Source organism: Pectinophora gossypiella, unplaced genomic scaffold (assembly GCF_024362695.1).
Source record: "Pectinophora gossypiella unplaced genomic scaffold, ilPecGoss1.1 Pgos_50, whole genome shotgun sequence".
Taxonomy (NCBI): Eukaryota; Metazoa; Arthropoda; class Insecta; order Lepidoptera; family Gelechiidae; genus Pectinophora; species Pectinophora gossypiella.
The window spans coordinates 152,356-174,662 of NW_026063260.1; the positions used below are offsets into that span (position 1 = coordinate 152,356).

General features: G+C 34.9%; 3 long non-coding RNA genes across 6 annotated transcripts; 2 read left to right on the plus strand and 1 right to left on the minus strand.

Moving 5' to 3' along the window:
• Positions 1 to 229: 229 nt before the first annotated feature.
• LOC126381409 (uncharacterized) lies at positions 230 to 2,225 on the minus strand. 2 transcript variants are annotated; one of them, XR_007568806.1, is made up of 3 exons: positions 1,994 to 2,225; positions 1,700 to 1,920; positions 230 to 880 (listed from the first exon to the last, which is right to left on the minus strand). It is a non-coding gene; the product is annotated as an uncharacterized LOC126381409 (long non-coding RNA). The 2 variants fall into 2 exon arrangements; XR_007568807.1 differs by having other exon boundaries at positions 231 to 880; positions 1,700 to 1,837; positions 1,974 to 2,225.
• Positions 2,226 to 4,199: 1,974 nt separating this feature from the next.
• LOC126381408 (uncharacterized) lies at positions 4,200 to 20,093 on the plus strand. 3 transcript variants are annotated; one of them, XR_007568804.1, is made up of 5 exons: positions 4,200 to 4,302; positions 8,391 to 8,423; positions 19,624 to 19,751; positions 19,839 to 19,973; positions 20,068 to 20,093. It is a non-coding gene; the product is annotated as an uncharacterized LOC126381408 (long non-coding RNA). The 3 variants fall into 3 exon arrangements; XR_007568805.1 differs by lacking the exon at positions 8,391 to 8,423 and having other exon boundaries at positions 4,201 to 4,302; XR_007568803.1 differs by lacking the exons at positions 4,200 to 4,302; positions 8,391 to 8,423 and having other exon boundaries at positions 19,560 to 19,751.
• A 3-nt stretch (positions 20,094 to 20,096) lies between these two features.
• On the plus strand, positions 20,097 to 21,296 carry LOC126381407 (uncharacterized). Its single transcript, XR_007568802.1, has 6 exons — positions 20,097 to 20,205; positions 20,290 to 20,424; positions 20,509 to 20,643; positions 20,732 to 20,858; positions 20,963 to 21,096; positions 21,213 to 21,296. It is a non-coding gene; the product is annotated as an uncharacterized LOC126381407 (long non-coding RNA).
• The last annotated feature ends 1,011 nt before the right edge of the window (positions 21,297 to 22,307 follow it).

Here is a 22,307-nt window from a genome sequence, read left to right on the forward strand (position 1 = left end):
GTAATAATATTTGTCTTGTATTTAAGCCAATAAAGAAATCTGGTCTCAAAAGGTCATAAGTTCACTGTCAGTAGGTAGGTACCTACATTAAAATGCAACTAACAATTTTGATACTTACAACAAAACACCGATTGTGAGATCTTATCAGTTGAAGTGGTGGTAAACTATGTGATTACTATTTATATGTTTCAAAATAATTTTTAAATTAAACAATTTTATTAAAAGACAATGAAAGATATATTTTTAGAAATAAGTTGTTTTATTATATATTTAAAATATCATAAGTAGGTGCAACCACACAAAATATTTCTACATTTAATTAAATAGTTGAAATAAAACAGCAACTTAACCAAGTACTCTCGGCCTCCATGGTCCAGTGGCTGACTGTTGGGTCAACACATCTGGAGGTCCTCGGTTCAACTCCCCAAAAATTACTTTGTGATCCCCAGTTTGGTTAGGAGATGGCTGGCTGATCAACCGATTGCCTGAAGTAAGATAATCTATGCTTCGAATGGCATGTTAAGCTGCTGGTCCCAGTTACTACTTACTGATGTTAGTACATAGTCATTACATAAATCATGTCAGGGAACTTAATATGGTAACATATTAGTAAGTAGGTATAGAATAAACTTGACAATAACATTAAAATATATGGGTTATGTGCCTAACTAGCTTATTAACTATTTAATGATATGATAATATAAATTATAAAGTAATTTAAGCTCATAGTTTAACAACATTTATGAACATAAATAGCTACTAACTACATACAATGCAACAGAACGGCACACTTAACACAGCTCTTATGTTCACTAGATATTAATACTTTTGAGGTGAGCTCATCCTGCAAACAATGCATACATGAGCATCCATCAGGAATCTGAAAGCAAATATGAATGTTCTTAAAAAAATAATTGTAGTTTTGATGTCCCATGTACAATAATATATTTTACACAATATGCCTGATTATAACAATATTATTAAATCTGTAGGGATGAAATTAAAATATGCCAACTTAAGTTGCCTTATAACAATGAGGGTCTTTCTAATCGACATTCCCCAAACACATGATAGATGGCGTTGTTCACTTTTAACCTGATAATTACCTATTTTCTCTTTGCTGGGGTACATAATTATTCAAAAATGTAATGTAATGATGGAATCATCATATAATATAAAACTAATTGTTTCTTGATTTTAGGATCACATTATGTATAGAATGACATTGCTACCTATATTGCTTCTTTTGATCAGAATAATAATAGGTGGAAGTTGTATCATCATAATATACCTACCATCATCATTTATACCCAAAAACAAAGATAAAAGATGCATATGTCTATTATCCATGAAGTTAGAAGTTTAAACGAAGAAAAAACTTAACAATACCATCTATTGTGTTTTTGCGGAACACCGATTGGAAAGTCCCCCATTATGATTGAAACACATAAAACCTTTTAAATAGCTCTTACACAATGTAAATTATAATCTTTAATACTTTATTGGGTGAATATCAAAATGTGCCATGTTTGGTGGCAAAATTTTATATTTTGTTTTTCGTTAAAAATTGGGTTCCGACTTGAAAAAGGATCCTCCTCCTCCTTTTGGATCCTTTATCATGTCGGAACCCAATTTTTCACGAAAAATAATATGAAAGTTCGCCACCAAACTTGGCACATTTTGATATTCACCTTATTACCTGTCTCGGAGATATTTTTGTTTTTCTATATGTCACTCTTCATTTCTTTCAAGGTTATGGCCTGTGATTTTGTCTTCTTGTATGCCTTCCCAAAGATATTCCACATCTTATACAGACACATTACTTCCAACTCTCGGACTGGAACATTCATCAGGAGACTTGTTATTGTTACTTGCATCTCTTAGTATGAGTTACACACAAAGTCGATCAGCATCTAACACCTATAAATAAATAACTTTATAATAACAGTGTCATTCGATTGTATATTACTTACATTGCAATTTATCAACGAACATTATCCACAAACTTTTTATCATTTCGGCTTTATCCAAAACACATAATGGTTCTGGAAGTTTTACCAGTTGAATATCCACGCAAAAACGGAGAAGTAGGGCTCGACTCGATGAACTTGTAAGTTACAAATTCTAATAAAGTAGGTAGGAAAAAAGTAGCACAGGAAAATATTATCAATACAATAGAACTTCACCAATTGTTCAAATGTTCACCGAGACACAAAGGTCTTTGCCGAGACACGACCGAGACAAAAAAAATATATTTTTTGTTTTCCCCGAAGGGTAAGGCAAAGGAAACTATGCCCATACAGCCATATCTTACATATTTTTTTTCTTGATGATTAATTAAATTATAAAAGGTGATGACGATGAATGATGAAACCTAAGCCCCCACCATCGGAGCAGACTCCTACTCAGGAACCCTAAACGAATTAACTCAAAAGTCACATAAACTTTGAAGTTATGAAGCGGCTTGTTGGCACGAAGCGAAAATAAATAGATCCACTTTGTTTATTGAATATTCCGATATAATAGCATAACACTGTCGCTAATGTTTTCCGACTAACTTTATGCGGTCATTAACCACAAAACACCACTTCGTATTAATTATTTAGATTTAAGATTATTCAATGAAGAAAACAACTGTCCATTCCAGCCAAAAAGTCTAAAAAAATAAAATAAAATATATAATTTTTTTTTTGTTATTTTGTCCATAGAACAGGCAAAGGGAACATAACCCATACAGCCAAACGTACTACGTTAAATTCTTTTTTTTTGTTTTGTTTTTCCCCAAAGGGTAAGGCAAAGGGAACTATGCCCATACAGCCATGTCTTACGTATTTTTTTTCTTGATGATTAATGAAATGATGAAAGGTGATGATGGTGAAACCTAAGCCCCCACCCTCGGAGTAGACTCCTACTCCGAACCCCAAACGAATTAACTCAAAAGTCCGCATAAACTTTCGAGTTATGAAGCGGTTTCCTGGCACGAAGCGAAAATAGGCAGATACACTTTGTTTATTGAATACTCCGATATAATAACACTCGCGAATGTCTTCCGACTAACTTAATGCGATCATTAACTACAAAACACCACTTCGTAATTATTTAGATTATTCGATGAAGAAAGCAACTGTCCCGTTCCCGTTTCCCGCCAAAAAGCCTACGTTAAATTCGTTAAAAATAGGTAAACGTATTTTAATTTTCTTAAATCGGAAGGCAATGGTACACAGGCATACAGTTTCTACTGTTGTTATGTCTTATCCACAGGTTACGCAAAGGTATTATTTATGCCATACCTACAGCTTCATCTTCTATTATAATAGCGCGGTCTCACCCGGGGTGAATCTAATTTCCTGGGGCCTTAAACTCAAATTACTAACAAGGTTGCTTTGCGCCATCATCCATGGATACACACATTTTTTTCGCGAACGTAGCCAAGAATGTCCCTCATTGTGATAAGAATGTTCAATGTTCACTTCGTATTAAATATTTAGATTATTCAAAACACCCGACTGATGAAATGAAGGAACGGCAGCCCCCCAGACCTGCTTATGCAAGTGGTGATAAAATAAGAAAAAAAAAAGATTATTCAATGAAAAAAGCAACTTTCCCGCCAAAAACCCACGGAAAAATGAATGAAAATACTCAATCATTGTTGCTTATTTATAAAGTTAAATGGTACTGATGTGACAAAAAAACAATTAGATTTTATATTGCTTATTTATTAATTCCATCGATATCTATGCGTCCAACTGACGTTAAAAAGTATCTCAATATTTTTCGATATTGGCTGTTTGAATCTGTTTTGGCAGAATTTCTTTGTTAGTCTCATGGAAAAAAAAAGTTAATTCGTACCCAAACCGTTGGCGCGAAAAAGTGACAAGCGTCTTTTCACTTGTATTTCAAGATTTCCAAAGGTAAGTCGATTTTGTTATTAATAATTTAACAATTATTTATAAATATTTAGGTATATAATAAGGTACTAATCTTTGAAATCGTAAAAAAGTTAGCCATATAAACATAATTAGGTATTATAATTGTAAGATTTTTAACTTTCTGTAGGTACTGATTTTCTCTTTTTCACATAATGAAAGTGAGAACGTTAAAAGGTAAGTACCTATCTACTTAAAAGCTATAATTCTTATTTTATTGTCTATTAGATAAACACAAATAGTATAGAAGTGGTTTGTTTACAGATGAAGCGTTCAAGCGTTGAGATTCCATCGTGCTCTACAATGCTTCGCCGTCGCGTCGACGACGAGCAGCAGGGCCTCTATGACGAGACTGCTGCGACCTGCGTCGGTGCCGGTAAGTATTTAGGTTTTAACGAGCTTAATATCTAATGCACATTTTTTATGTTAAATCCATTTTACGAAACGATCGATTGATCATTATGTCTAAAGTAGCCAGCCGCTTGACATCAGCCGTGGAAAAAACTTTACTTAATAACAGGTATTAGGTACCTAGGTATCTACTTAAATCAATTGCATTGCCCCTACTTATGCTGTGTGACTAGAATAGGCGATAGGTAATTACTATTCATATTTTAGAATATTTAAGTAGGTAGGTACCTATATGAAGTAAGTTAGTTAACCTATGATAAATTTAGATGGTCAGAGAAGTCATAAGACTGTAGAAAATAAATATAATAATAATAAGAGTCAATCCTTTTTGAATTATAACAATCGGAGTGATTCAGGTTTGACAGCAACCCATGTTGTAGCACAACAGTAACATTACTCATTAGATGACCTGTAAGTAATAAGTAGGTCTGTAACAAATTATAATACACACATAAGTTAACCTATGACCATAGTATTATTACTTATTCTATGCTATAGCAGTCACTCTCTTAATATTCTGAGTGAAAAGTTAAACCTTTCTCTAAAATCGTGAAAAAGTCAACTAAATATGTGATAATGATGGTTAAATATTAACTATCTAACTAAGAATTATAGAAATAAGTAATTAGGTAACAAAATTATTACAAAGTTACCTACTTAATTATTTAACAGCTATTTATAATAACAAAATTATATCAAACAAGTTATTAAGTAAGTACCTAATATAGAGATATTGAAGCTTTGAAATATTTAGTTTATCTGAAAAAAAAAATATTGAATGCTAGGTATAATAACATTTGTCTACTTACAAGAAACTTAAATTACTGTCAAAGAGTGAATGTAGGTTTGTCTATATTTTGAATATGGTTATATATCTTGATGACCATGTGGTAGGGACTGAAGGAAACCCTGTGTTGGTTTTGGTACACCTTGTCAGTTCACCTAGGTAGACCACAAACAAACCTTTTTTTTAATCGACTTCAAAAAATAGGTTATCAATTGGACCCATATGTATTCAAAATATATGGATGTATGTTTGTCCATGCATTTCTTAGTAACTACAAATCGTATTGCAATAATGCTTGTTTATGGGATTAAGTATCGTCCAACATAGGAAAGAATGCAAGTTTCATCAAAATTGGTTTAGAAATTTCCAACTTATGGTTGAAAAACAGTTAAAAATTAGGAACCTTGTGTTTCGACGACTAATAGAGGCTTACAGCTTAAGTGAGTATGATTACTAATGGTTTAAAGAAAATTGGAAAACGGTCAAGGGTGTGTCGGGCACTACACACATTAAACAAATTATAAGACATGTTATATTCTTGATTGTCCGAAAAAGTAAGATGATTCCGTGCTTCGGAGGGCACGTTAAGCTGTTGCTCCCGGCTATTAGCCGTAAAAACACCTCCACCAACCCGCAGTGGAGCAGCGTGGTGGAGTATGCTCCATACCCCCTCCGGTTGATTGAGGGGAGGCCTGTGCTCAATAGTGGGACGTATATAGGCTGTTTATGTGTATGTATGTTATATTCCAGTGTTTTGTTAAGGAAGGTACCTGGTTACGGGCGTATTAATTAAATTATATTATTAGTCACACTCTCGAGTATAAATAAATAAAAAGTATTTTCAAAATTTTGATTTTAATGTAGGTATTTAACTTAATATTATTTATTACTTTTTATTTGACAGATTTTGAAGTTGGTTTGAGTTTTTTTTAATTATTTTTTGTGATAGCTATAAAGTTATAGCTATAAGAGTTATTTGAGGAGCTCGGTGGCGCAGCGGTTAATGCGCTCGGTCTGCGATTGTTGAAGTAAAGCAATTTTCGCAAAGTCCGGTCACAGGATGGGTGACCACAAAAAAAAAATTTCATCTTGAGCTCCTCCGTGCTTCGGAAGGCACATTAAGCCGTTGGTCTCGGCTGCATTAGCAGTCGTTAATAACCATCAATCCGCACTGGGCCCGCGTGATGGTTTAAGGCCCGATCTCCCTACCCATCCATAGGGAAGGCCCGTACCCCAGCAGTGGGGACGTTAATGGGCTGATGATGATGATGAGCTATAAAGTAATAAGCAAAATAAAGTAACAACTTTACAGCTGTCTAAAGATATGGAAAACGCCGAATGCAATGAGTGCATAAAAATACCATGTCTCCACAGCCCTGATATAGTAAAAAATAATGTAGGTATATATACTATGTTATACTATATTTAATGTGTATATGTACCTAAGGTTCCGTCCACAGTAAAGGTTAATAAAGGAAAATTCTGTGTATGTAAGTATGTAGTATAGATACCTACACGTCTAATGCATAAGTACGAGACAGACCATTCTAAGGTATTATATTATTCTTTATTTTTGATGTGTGATGATGATGATGAGAGATGTTCAACTCAATCGTATTATATCTTAGATTTCGCCATCAGAATTTTCTTTTACTGATCACATCTGTGGACGGAACCTTAGGTGCGCGATTCCAAATCGCACTTGCCTGGTTTTTTTTTTTATATTTTGTAAAATATACATACTTCACTTATTAGTCTGAAATAATCTCACACTATGATGCAACAAGATTAAAATAAGAACAAAAACTGTGGTATTACGTTTTACTGTTATTTTATATTAAATTTTCGAAATATTCCTAAATAGAGTGCTGCATTGCATACCTACATAATATCTCGCCTATTTCCCATTGGGGTAGGCAGAAAACAGATTACGAGAGAGAAATTGGACTTAAAGTTAGTTTATTACCTTACCTTACCGTTAATTAATTATTTGCTTAATCTTTTATTAAAACTGTCAAAAGGTTACTAATGACAACATTGAGAAGTATGAGTGAAATGACTTTGAATGATAAAATAGCGTGATAAGGGACTGTTGTGAAAGAAAATGTATAGTGAAGAGAATTGATAAAAGAATGCTTAGATATTTTGGACATGGACAAGATTTATTTAGTAGTATAATTAGTAGAATCGGAAGAGGAAGGCCTAGGTAGTACATACATACATACATACATAAACTCACGCCTATTTCCCACCGGGGTAAGCAGAGACATACCTCGATTAATTCCAGGATATTTAAAGAAATAAACTCCATATCATAGGTGGAACAATTGGTTGGTTGTTAGCTAAACTCGAGAAATTCAATTTAGACTAAGGGTCTGAAGTTTTTTCTTAGACGCACTTTGGCTTGGTGTAGTTTTACATATTTGCGTTAGCTGTTTAATTTTTAGTTCATAGTCAGAATTTTTCTTTATAAGTGCATAGTTTTCAGATACCAAATTCTCAATTTCATTCTCTGTTATTTCCAGTTTTTGTTCCAGTTGTTGAATTTTTGATTGTAACTCTTCCAAGTATAAGCTCGTATTCATCCGTAGATGAATACTAAAGATATCCATAAGAGATACACATATACCATCGCGGAGTTTTCTGTGGACCTTTTTAATGTGTACAATACATAGTACATTATTTTGATAAATCTTGTAGGGTTTATTTATTTATTTATTTATTTTATTTAGATAACCAACAGCTTATTTAGCCTGCGTTTACAATGTAAAGGCGGCATTGTGTATTTTTATACGTAAGGCTTAAACAAATTACTACCTAGGTTTATTGATCCGACTGAAATTGTATATGCGTAGGTTATTATTTCTTTTTTTAATAATAGGTAATTTAATGGTCATATAATAGTTATTGCATTGCCTGTAATTATATCTGTGAATTATTTTTTTATTAAAAAATTACATTATTGGAGAATGATAATATTGATAAATAATATTTTAATTTAAGTATATAGGGTAAACTGCCTAATTATTAGCACCTTAAATTAGTGGTACAGTCTAATCATTTCTCAAATTTTAACGTTCGCACTGAGGTTAAGGCGTTTAAAATGGTTTTTAAAAAAAATGTCCATTACCTAGAACCAGATTGGACCATATTTTTGTTTAGATAGCATGGAATATATCAAAATTATCTTATTTTTGATGTCAAAAATAGTGTGTATTGCCTTATCTATTAAATAAATTAATATCTAACGTTTACTAATTCCTTAGGTCTAACACACCAAGGCTCCGATGTGTATGAAGGTAATAATTCGCAATGTACGGTTATCTCAGCATGCGCTTCAATTTATTCTGTATTCCATAATCGCGCATGTTTCACTACTGCCGAAGTTGATGAAATTTTAAAAATGGGGGATACACTTTACATGCAGTTAAAATATTTACTTCAGAGGGGTGTCAGTTATTTTATGCCAGATGAATTACCCAATGAGCTTCGCGTCGGGAGTAACGTCGTAAATATAGTTAGCATGGAGGACAACTGGATCATTTCTAATACGTATCCTACAACTCCCGCGAATAAAGACGTAGGTTTATTAACGTTAAAGAATATTTTGGACAACAGAGTATTTTTTAATACTAATGACTATACTGTTGATTCAGAATTTGCTTATAATGTAAACAATTCAAATCACAACGACAGTACGGATAGCATATTGTTTACGGGTCAGGGTTATACTTTTAGTTTTTGGCGCTTTAATGGTGAATATTATTTCTTTAACAGCCATGCGGTTAACAGCAAAAACATTAACATAGGAAGGGGCAAACCAGAGGACGGTCCTTACGTAGCACGTTTATTTAAATGTAATTCAACCGAAGCGCTAGCAAAACTTTTACTCGCGAATGAAATTTACGACGGATCCGAATACTCATTAACTCGATTAAGAGTATTAAATGACGACCTTATGTGGCAAAATGAAACCCAGGTTAGTTCCGAAACTTCACAGTCCATTTTAATAGATTTAATATCATCACCATTACATGTGAATCAAACTTTAGATTCTATTTTGATAAACTATCAGTCAACACTGACCCCGATTAAAACCTCTGTGCAAAATTTAGATAGTAAATTGAAAGTTGATACAAATCCTGTAGATGTTTATGACACTACAAATGATTTGAAATTGTCAATTTTAAAACCAGTTGTCCTATTAGAAAGAATTGGTAATCAAGCCGAAAACCAATGCGTTAAAAATAAAGGCGGCCGACCCAAAAAACAGAAACGCGGACGAAAACCGAATAAAGAAAATGCGCATCGCGAAGCTGTAAGGAAATATACAACGAAAAACCCCGCTGTTAATCGCAAGGCAGTTCAACGGTATAACGAACGCAATCCAGACATTAACCGCGAGGCCGTTCAACGGTATAACGAACGCAATCCAGACATAAACCGCGCGGCCGTTCAACGTTATAACGAGAACAACCCAGACGTTCATCGCGCTGCCGTTCAACGTTATAACGAGAACAACCCAGACGTTCATCGCGCGGCCGTTCAACGTTATTACGAGCTCCACCCCGAAATTAACAAAAAAGCAGCACAAAGATATACAGAAAATTGTCGTAACATAGAAACACCGCTGAGATATTCAAAAAATTTAATAGGTGAAAAACAGGGACATGAACTCAGCACTATTCGCTTATATAATTTAAAAAATATGTCGCTTCTGTCTGAGCAAACATATAGATGTCCAAGATGCAATGCTCCATTGTTCGAAGAAGAGAAATCTCGTCGGCAATGGTGTTGTCATTCAGGTGACTATAACGTTCAGAATTTTCTCCCCTTAAACGAAGAATTTTATACAAATTCAGCTTTTTTAAATAGACCACGCGCTTACAATAATATTTTTGCATTTTCGGCATTAGGTGTTTCCCATGGTTACCATCATCCAGAAGGTATATCTTTTCTAAAAATTCAAGGACGTATTTACCACCGTATCTTTGATTTGTCTTACAATGAAAGTCCTAATAATATTAATTTTTACATAAATGACAGTAGCGAAAGAGAGAGTTTAGCTGGCGAATTAAGTTTAGATAAAACGGTAGTTCGAATGATTACAGGGTTCATGCACACAGTTAATCCATACATAAAATGTTTTAGAAGGTTAAGTTCAGAGGTATCATCAGAAGCTTTCTTGAAGTTCGAAAGAACTACTCGTGCGACTCACGGTAACATCCTCGGAGATCAACCTATTGGTCAAGAAATTGCCGCAATTATTAGTACAGACCGCGAAGAATTTTCTCCACGCTGTATTGTAGTCAAAAAGATAGCAGACGGTAGGCCTCGAACAATAGATATAATGGATTCCTTATACGAGACTTTCCAGTATCCTCTCTTATATCCTCACGGAAATACTGGTTGGCATCCAGATATGAGAGATAATAAGGGCAATAAGCTTAATCAGGTTAAATATGTCCGTTGTTTACTTTTATCAGAGTCGCGATTTAGCATATTTGGTCGTTTATCTGAAGAGTGGTTAGTCGATATGTTTTGTAGAGTTTTAGAAGAACGCCTACGGTTTTTGAAAAATAGCCAATCAAAACAACAAAACAGGCTAAGAGTAGCTCCACTCCAAGAGTTAATTAATGACGAGTTTATTTTAGGAGAAGGTGGAGTAGAACCTGGTAAAATTTATTTACCTAGCTCATTCACAGGGGGTCCGCGGTACATGAAAAAGAAATACCTGGATGCTATAGCAATGGTAAACAGGTTAGGTCCACCATCATATTTTTTAACTTTAACTTGTAATCCCAACTGGCCTGAAATAAAAAATTCAACATTATCAGGTCGATCAAAAGACCCCCTTACTTGTGCTCGAGTTTTCAACTTAAAACTCGGAGAGTTATTAAAAGATTTAAAATCGGGTAAATGGTTCGGAAAAATTGTTTATATAATGCATGTTATTGAGTTCCAAAAAAGAGGACTACCACACGCGCATATTGCTTTTAGAGTGGAAGGTGGTGGACCTGTGGAAAGTCCGGATATTGATAAGTTTGTTCGTGCTACCATACCCGATCCGGCACAAACTTTATTATACAAAGTTGTCATGGATCATATGATACATGGTCCATGCGGCCCTCCTTACCGAACTAATTTGCCGTGTTGGAATAGTGAAAAAAAAAACTGTTTAAAATATTTTCCAAAAAAAGAAACACCAGTCACCTTCAGTGACGATAGAGGTTTTATACATTTACGTCGCAATAGTAAAAATCAGGCGATTATTAAATATCGCGGCAGAGACGTAATAGTTAATGATTTATGGGTCGTTCCTTATAATCCTGCTCTTCTCCTAAAATATGATGCTCACATAAATTTAGAAGTGTCCACACAGCGTGCTATAATTAAGTATTTATTTAAATATATGACAAAAGGACCTGATGAAGCCCGTATTGCCGTTGTTGATGAAGAACATCGTGAGGATGAAATCGAACAATATGTCACTAAGCGATATATTAGTTCTAGCGAAGCAGCGTGGCGTGTTCTCGAATTTGATATTGTAGCTAGGAACCCTACGGTAAAAATGTTAACAGTGCATTTGCCCGATCAAAATTCAGTTTTTTTTAAGCCTGGCCACGCGAACGAGGCAGTTAAAAATGCAGGTTCAGATCTTTTAGACTATTTCAGTAGGCCTTTAACTGAGGAGTTTGATCGGGTATCCTACTTAGATTTTTTTGAAAATTATAACATTCATGCGAAAGATCCATGTTTAAAGACAGTTCAGGCGGTGCAAATGCAAAACGGCAAATTTCTTACGCGGAGGATGCGGGGTGAGCTCGTCGCGCGTCTATTTTGGGTCGCGCCGAACAGAGGTGAACAGTTCTTTTTAAGACTTCTTTTAAGTGTTTACCCTTGTCGTAGTTTCGCGGATTTACTACAAATTGGAGGTCCAAATTGCACAACTTTTCAAGAAGCTGCCAAATTCGTAGGACTTGCGGACGACGCAGTCGAATATGAACGGGCTATGGAAGAAGCTTCCACTTTTTTAACCGGACCACGACTTCGTAGCTTTTTTGTAACGCTGGCTGTTAATGGTGCCTCAGTGGCGTCACTGTGGAACACGTATAAACGTCAATTGGCCGAAGATTTCCTTTACAGGGTGCCAGATGACGAAGAAAACGCGTTTAACATGTGCCTCATTCAAATAGATAGAATGCTACGCAGACACGGAACTTCGTTAATAGAACAAGGTTTGCCGGAAGTAGTTTACAGGTCAACGGAGTTGGATAGGGAACGCACTGAATATGATTTAGATAGTTTGAAATCATACGTAGAAGAGTGGTTGCCACAGTTATCTCCCGATCAACGTGCCGTATTCGATTACGTAGAAAAGCTTTGCGTTGATAGTGTTTACCGAGAATCCAACAACTGTGCGATTTTTATCGATGGTCCCGCCGGAACCGGAAAAACGCTTTTATTGAAGGTCATAACTGCATATATCCGCGGTAACCTTAAAGGTATAGTTTTAACCTGTGCATCGTCTGCAATTGCTGCTCAAAATTACACAAACGGAATGACGGCTCATTCCTTGTTTAGATTTCCTTTACATCTATTAGATGATAGCGGATACTGGAACATCTCAAATGGTACTCAAAGAGCTGAATTGATTTACAATTCTAATCTCATTGTGTATGATGAAGCGCCGATGGCTCATAAATACCTTATAAATTTATTAAATAGATCATTGCAGGATTTGATGAGGTCAGACAAAATTTTTGGTTCTAAAATAATTATTTTTGCAGGAGATTTTCGTCAAATTCCTCCTGTAGTCCCAGAAGCACGAACGAATTTTGATATATTAAACGCGTCACTAAAAACTTCTCCTATTTGGAAACAGTTGAAAAAATTTAGTTTGGTAACTTCACAGAGATGTAAGGATGACGCACAGTACGCAGAATTTCTTTTAAAACTGGGTTCAAATTCATTACCTACTCATAGGTTAGAAACAAATAATAATGATTTGCAATTAGTCCAACTTGAATCCATTGATTATGTTACTGAATTAGAAGATTTAATTGATTTTGTATTCCCAGAAGTTACCCTTACTGAGCCAGGCGTATGCTCCTTCAGAGCGATTCTATGCACCCGTAACGATGCAGTTAGAGAAATTAATGCCGTTATTTTAGACAAACTACCAGGAGAAGTATTACATTTTTATGCCATAGACAAAGTTTTAAGCGACAACGCTGATCAAGTATATTTTAGTCCTGAATTCTTACATACACTTCGACCACAAGGTGTTCCAGATTTCGACTTACAATTAAAATTAGAATGTGTTTGTGTAATCACGCGTAATCTTAGTTTCGCGGACGGCTTAGTAAATGGCACCAAAGTAATAGTCGTTGAAACATCTCCATATATTATTAAAGTTCGGAAACAAGGTGAACTAGGAGATTATTTGATCCCTCGAATTCTTTTTAAAGCGCCTATAGAACATAACAGCCCTTACGAGATGTGTCGCCGTCAATTTCCATTGCAGGTGTGTTATGCAATGACTATTCACAAGAGCCAGGGTCAAACGATTAGTCGCGTTGGGGTCGATCTTAGATCTGATATGTTTAGTCACGGTCAACTGTATGTAGCTTTAGGTCGCGTTCGCGAAAGACGTGACATAAAAGTACTACTACCCAGGCACCGAATCGAAAATGACCAACCTTTCTCGAATAACGTTATCATATCAGAACTTTTAAGTTTAACGTAACTTTATTTAGGGTGGCACTTCTTGAAAAGACTGAACAGTTCATCTCTGTTATTAAGCTTATTGGGTTTTTTTTAGATCGGTTAAATCATGTGCTGAAATTATCGTATATTGCGAATTTTTATTTATTATTTATATTCATTCTATCTTGTTTTTTCTTCTTTTAGTATAATTTAACGATAGAACTGACTTTAACAAGCTTGCACTCGATTTGATGATGGTTACATTGAATTTCAAAGCTAGGTTTACCATTTTATTAGTCACTATCACTGAATTAAAATGTGTGTTAATCAATTGGCAATGTGTGCATGCCCTTCCCAGCCGTTAACGCTGTGGAGGCTCATCTTTAGGGGACGAGAGAACGGGCGTGAAGGGAACTGGCAGGATGAACACTTGGCTGCGGGTGCGACCGGTGCATGGGAGTGAAGTGGAGCTGGCTGGAAGATGGAGGCAGGTATCACTCGATTGCTTTAGCTGAGTTCCACTCAGATCAAGTAAGCTGTCATATGGATGAATGTCGCAGGTTGGAATGATCCGGAGTAGAACTGTCGGTGTCGTTCCCATCGTCGTAGGCATTTTCGGTGGATTTTGTAGGTCGATCGACAATGGTTGCGTGAGTTTTAGCTGTCAAGCTGCTATGCCGTGCTAGCCGATTCTTGCGATCTGGGATACAAGGGATGGACGTATCCTGTGGAATGATCGTGTCAGTGAAGGTTTGAATGTCGCTTAGGACTGGAAAGGAGGGAGTACGGAAACTGTAATCAGTATTCAGGATCTCGCTGTACATGGACAATGTTTAGTTTAGGTGTATTAAAGTGGTAATTGTTCGAAGTTATTTGAAAAGAATTCTGTTTCAGTGTTTAAGCGCTAAAACTGTTTTTTGTGTAAGCAAACGTATGATTTATTGATGTTCATTTTTTTTTACTTTATAACGCTAACGCTTTACAAATAATATTGTTACCAAATTTAAGTGCGTATATAAACAATAATAAATTAATACTAAAATATTTCGATGAAGACACCAATGATGTTTATTGATACATTTTTCTCCTAAGTGCTACTTTCTCAACTTAAAGCAATAAGTTATGCAGTAATTATACTTCTACGAGTATATTTAAACAAATCATCATTCAAAAGCATTTTACCCAATACCTAACTTACATTAAGTAAAATTTATCTTTGTCATTTTAGTCACTTATATTTTTATCATTCACTAAGCAGTAATCAAAATATATTTACTAAAATAATAAAAAAATACGATGTTCATGGTAAGTTGGATTAGCTATTTTATAACACAAACGACTTGATATTTTCATACATTAATTCAGGAAAATAAATGTATAATGAAAAATAAGTTTATATAACCGATTAAATTTGTGTAATGTGTAGTGTATACATTTTAATGCATTTACCATTTGCAAATTAGCGTATATTAGGAACTTAAGTTAGAATTAAGTAAACTAACAAAAAAATATACGCCTTAATTAATAAATATAAGGAAGAAAGGAAACTATCCGGGTGCCTGTTTACTCATCATCAAGAAAACTTTAAGAAATAACATTACTACAAATGTCTGCTCGAAGAAAGATTCAGAAATTTAAACAAATGCCCAGCTGGAAATCGATTAATAAGTACACATAAACGCTACACCTCGCGTGTCCTGTAATGGAACGGACAGAATAAAGATTATGTGTTATGGTACGTCGAATCAGTACAGTATAATATTATACATTAGCATTCAATGGTGTAAGAATCGTCATCGTCATTGTGTCAGCAAAGACGCATCATCAATTGCACAGATTTGTGGCTACAAATATATAAATGAAAAGTGTTATTTAGAACATTATTTATTGTGTTGTGGAATAAAATAGGTCAATAATTACCTATATCCGGCAGTGACGAACAATTTCATTCATAAACATGGGTAAATATGACGACTGTCAGATGGGCTAAACATGAAAAAAGTCCTTAAACCAAATCCCATTGTTTCGCTGTTGTGTTTGAAAATCTAAGCCGCAGGAGGATATTATTTACGACCATGCTTTACCTTTAATGGTGTATTTGAAAATAATTAAGCCTATAATCAACAATGAATGTTCTATACCATTCTAAGCAAATTCAAAAACAAATTTGATCATGTTAATTTCTGGCCTCCCACAAGCGGGTCTCACCAGTATTGACAGAAGAATGATCACTCATCGATACAAAAACATACATAAAGTAATTAATACATGTATACAGGCTAAATAAAGTGAAATTGCTAGAAAATACCTACTACTTGGAAAAACAATAATTGGAGAAGAAAGCACTACCTAACAACGTGAAACTTTGATATTCAAATTTTCAAATCAAATATGGCTAAAACAAAAAAAAATACTTAAAAATTGAAAGGTAAAAGAAAACACCTTTAGTTAAAAAAAAATAGAAAGCGAATCATATTTTATATATTCTGGTAAAATTGTTTAGTTTTAAATGTTACCAAATACACCAAATGTTATTAGAAATGAAAGTAACAAGTCATATTTTCTATATTATTACGCATTAAGTTTAATTTATATGTGTACAGTCATAACCAACATACTACCTACGTTTTATTTTTTAAGTCTACATTCGTTATTTATTTACTTATAATGACGCAAATAACAAACAACTATGCTTGTTATGAATTTGCATACACCTACAGTAAATCCAACTTACCATGAATATACAATGATAATATAATATACATAGTAAGTGCAGAATAAAAACTTAGGGATTACATGGTTTTATGTTTTCCAGTGGATCTGGTTAGAGCTATGTCACGCTAAATAGTATTCTTTGCATTTCTTCTTACAATACTTTTCAATAGAACACTGTTTCGCATGAGACGGTTCCTCAAAAAACATAATATCGTGTATGAGCTAAACTAAAACTTAGGTTTTATATGGTTTTATGTTTTCCAGTGGATCTGGTTAGAGCTATGTCACGCTAAATTGTGTTCTTTGCATTTCGTCTTACAATACTTTTCAATAGAACACTGTTTCGCATGAGACGGTTCCTCAAAAAACATAATATCGTGTATGATCTAAACAAAAACTTAGGTTTTATAAGGTTTTATGTTTTCCAGTGGATCTGGTTAGAACTATGTCACGCTAAATGGTGTTTTTTGCATTTCTTCTTACAATACTTTTCAATAGAACACTGTTTCGCATGAGACGGTTCCTCAAAAAACATAATATCGTGTATGAGCTAAACTAAAACTTAGGTTTTATATGGTTTTATGTTTTCCAGTGGATCTGGTTAGAGCTATGTCACGCTAAATGGTGTTCTTTGCATTTCTTCTTACAATACTTTTCAATAGAACACTGTTTCGCATGAGACGGTTCCTCAAAAAACATAATATCGTGTATGAGCTAAACTAAAACATAGGGTTTTACATGGTTTTATGTTTTCCAGTGGATCTGGTTAGAGCTATGTCACGCTAAATGGTGTTCTTTGCATTTCTTCTTACAATACTTTTCAATAGAACATTGTTTCGCATGAGACGGTTCCTCAAAAATCATAATATCGTGTATGAGCTAAACAAAAACTTAGGTTTTATATGGTTTTATGTTTTCCAGTGGATCTGGTTAGAGCTATGTCACGCTAAATGGTGTTCTTTGCATTTCTTCTTACAATACTTTTCAATAGAACATTGTTTCGCATGAGACGGTTCCTCAAAAAACATAATATCGTGTATGAGCTAAACAAAAACTTAGGTTTTATATGGTTTTATGTTTTCCAGTGGATCTGGTTAGAGCTATGTCACGCTAAATGGTGTTCTTTGCATTTCTTCTTACAATACTTTTCAATAGAACACTGTTTCGCATGAGACGGTTCCTCAAAAAACATAATATCGTGTATGAGCTAAACTAAAACTTAGGTTTTATATGGTTTTATGTTTTCCAGTGGATCTGGTTAGAGCTATGTCACGCTAAATGGTGTTCTTTGCATTTCTTCTTACAATACTTTTCAATAGAACACTGTTTCGCATGAAACGGTTCCTCAAAAAACATAATATCGTGTATGAGCTAAACTAAAACTTAGGGTTTTACATGGTTTTATGTTTTCCAGTGGATCTGGTTAGAGCTATGTCACGCTAAATGGTGTTCTTTGCATTTCTTCTTACAATACTTTTCAATAGAACACTGTTTCGCATGAGACGGTTCCTCAAAAAACATAATATCGTGTATGAGCTAAACTAAAACATAGGGTTTTACATGGTTTTATGTTTTCCAGTGGATCTGGTTAGAGCTATGTCACGCTAAATGGTGTTCTTTGCATTTCTTCTTACAATACTTTTCAATAGAACACTGTTTCGCATGAGACGGTTCCTCAAAAAACATAATATCGTGTATGAGCTAAACTAAAACTTAGGTTTTATATTGTTTTATTATGTTTTCCAGTGGATCTGGTTAGAGCCATGTCACGCTAAATAGCATTCTTGTCATTTCTTCTTTCCATCCTTTATATTATATTAAATAATATTTCATATGGTATTATTTCGTTCTTTAATTTAATGTGTTTTTAATGCTTCTGAATGTGATTTTGTTTTAAATACTTAACTTATTAGCATTCATCAGTATCCAAGAATTCATCATACCACTGCTAATCAATAAACAAACAACGGTCTTAGCGTTTAAATACCGAAAAAACACCTGCCTGTTCATTTATTACTTGTTTCATTAAACAGGAATTTGCATATCGATCGTTTTCAATTAACTTCGAACAGTTACAACTACACGTAAACTGAGCATGTAGTCTATCTACAGCAAGATCGTGACCGCTGACTGCAGCTCTCCTTCTCCCTCCATTTCACTCCCAATCGACATTTTCACCTTTGCTGATATGATTACTCCACAGGATACCTCCATCCCCTGCATACCTGGTCGCTAGATTCGGCTGGCACGTCATATCGGTTTGACAGCCAACTCACGTAACTATTGTTGATCGATCCACAGTCCACTGAAGTGCCTACGATGAAGGGAACAACATGGACAGTTCTACTCCGAATTACTCCAACCCATGCGATGTTCATCCATGCGACAACCCACCTGATCTGAGTGGAACTTAACTGAAGCAAGAGAGTGATGCCTAATTCCATCTGCCAACTAGCTCCACTTCTCTCCCGTGCACCAGTCGCACCCACACCGACGTGTTCATCTTGCCAGTTTTCCTCACACCCGTCCACTTGTCTCTTGAAGATTGGCGTCCACAACACCAACGGTTGGTTAGGTCATGCAAGCATTGTTACAATTGATAAAAACACATATTTTCATTTAGTGAATGTGATAACCTGTACTAATAATTTGGTCAACTTAGCGATGATAACTCAATGTAAGTATTAACAAACTCGGTACGTGTTTGTTATTGTCAATAATATCTTTAAATTATACAACTCGCTTATGTTTGACAATTACTGAGTAATTGCTTTGCTTATTGCATGCTAATTGCTGAAAATTGCTTTTTATTTTAAATTCCTTAGCTAAAAATTGCTTTTTCTTTCACATTTCTCTGCTTATTGAATGACTATTGCTAACTCATTAGATAGAACCTACTTCTCATATAAGTAGGTGGATGCGGCCTCGATTAGCGGGGGAACCACATGAAAAAAAGCGAGCTACTGGGTGTACCTCCTGGGTAGTTTGGAAATCACTTAATATATATATATGTATATATTTATAAATAAAAGTTAATATAATTATATAAATTAACATTATTATTTTTTTTAACAGGAAATGCACAATGCTAAAAACTGCGTAGGAGATTTTAATACAATAGTACTACCAAGCCTGATGTTGGCCGCTATTTCAATGAATGCAGCAGTGTGACAGCTAGCAATCAAAAGTAACAAGATATCGAGGTACGTTAAATGACGATCACGACCACTTTGGCAAAAACGTATCGCTATAGACTAAGGAAAAAAAAATAATATATATTTTATTTACAGGAAATGCAGATGGCAATAAACTGTGTAGGAGTTCATGATGGCAATAGAATAAAATCGACCAAGCCTGAAGTCAGCAGCCCCTTCAATGAATGCAGCAGTGTGACAGCCAGCAATCAAAAGTTACAACATATCGAGGTACATTTCAGAACGACCACGACTATTTTGGCAAAAACGTATCGCTATAGACTAAGGAAAAATATATATATATATATATATATTTTATTTACAGGAAATGCAGATGGCAATAAACTGTGTGGGAGTTCATGATTGCAATATAATAAAATCGACCAAGCCTGAAGTCAGCAGCCCCTTCAATGAATGCAGCAGTGTGACAGCCAACAATCAAAAGTTACAAGAAGATATCGAGGTACGTTTCATGACGACCACGACTATTTTAGCAAAAACGTATCGCTATCGACTAAGGAAAATAAATTATATATTTTATTTACAGGAAATGCAGAAGGCAAAAAACTGCGTAGGAGATCATTAATACAAAAGTATTATATAAACCAAACCTGATGTTGCCAGCTCCTTCAATGAATGCAGCAGTGTGACAGCCAGCAATCAAAAGTAACAAGATATCGAGGTACGTTTCATGACGACCACGACTATTTTAGCAAAAACGTATCGCTATCGACTAAGGAAAATAAATTTTATATTTTATTTACAGGAAATGCAGAAGGCAAAAAACTGCATAGGAGATCATTAATACAATAGTATTATATAAACCAAGTCTGATGTTGGCCGCTCATTCAAAGAATGCAGCAGTGTGACAGCCAGCAATCAAAAGTAACAAGATGTCGAGGTACGTTACATGACGATCACGACCACTTTGGCATAAACGTATCGCTATAGACTAAGGAAAAAAAATGTAATATATATTTTATTCACAGGAAATGCAGAGTGTAATAAACTGTGTAGGAGATTATGATTGCAATAGAATAAAATCGACCAAGCCTGAAGTTTTTCAATGCACGCAGCAGTGTGACAGCCAGCAATCAAAAGTTACAAGATATCGAGGTACGTTACATGACGACCTCGACTATTTTGGCAAAGACGTATCGCTATCGACCAAGGAAAAGAAATTATTATATAATAATATTTAATATATATTTTATTTATAGGAAATGCAGAAGGCAAAGAACTGCGTAGGAGATTATTAATACAATAGTATTATATCAACCAAGCCTGATGTCGGTAGCTTCTTCAATGAATGCAGCAGTGTGACAGCCAGCAATCAATAGTGACAAGAATTTAGGTACGTTACATGACGCCCACGACCACTTTGGCAAAAACGTATCGCTATCGACTAAGAAAAGGATATTATATCTATACGTTATTATAAATAAATTAATATTATTTTATTTTTAACAGGAAATACAGAAGGCAAAGAAGCAGATATCATCAAAGAAGATCTTTGTTCCTGCAATGTTTCCGCAGACGATACATCCAACAGAGCGAAGTGGAAAGAAAAGACTCGGAATAAAGACCCCACCACCATATGGGAACAATGCAAGGGAGAGAGAGAGAATATAATGTTATATTTTTATTTTTTGATAACATAAAATAAACCAACAATATCCTACACATTTTTTTTATTTCTTTTTGTGTCTGTCTTAATAGTTATTACAAATCTGTGATGCGAAACAAACTATACGAAAACGTCAATTCACATACAACGCCCGCGAAGCTGCTTTAGCAGCGAGCGCACTTAGCACCATCTAGTTATTATATTATATATAGCTACAAACCCACTGACTGACTCACTCACTGACATAATTGTTCTCCCAGAAGGAGCGTCGGGGGGTCAAAATGATGTATGGGGGGTGTGATCGGGACCTCCCGGTGAGTATGGGAAAAATCCCAAATCTTGGAAAACTGCTCCGCATCAGGGAGACGCCCTACAGTCTGGCGCGACTATCGCACCTGGAACGATTATTTTTTCACGAAACCTATTTATTTCTTGGTCAAATCCTATCGCCGGTGAAAAAAAAACAAAATGGCGGAAAAACAAGATGGCCGCCATACAAAATTTAGTTTTTCCAGAAAATGTCTCGGGGGTAAAAACTGTGTATGGGGTTGTAATCGGAAGGTCATGTTGAGTATGTAAATGCTTCTTGATCTTCAGAAACTGCTCTGCATCAGGGAGACACCCTACGGCCTGGCCAAACTATCGCACCTAGAACATTATTTTTTCCACCAATCCTATTAAAATCTTGGTCAAATTTAATTGCTGTTGAAAAAAAATCAAAATGGCGGAAATTCAAGATGGCCGCCATACAAATTTTTCGTTTTTCCTAAAAATGCCTCGAAGGTAAAAATGATGTATAGTATTGTGATCGGATCGTCATGTTGAGTATTTCAATACTGCTCGATCTTGAAAAACTGCTCCGCATCAGGGAGACACCCTACGGCCTGGCAAAACTATAAAACCTGGAGCAATAATTTTTTCACAAAACCTATTTAAAT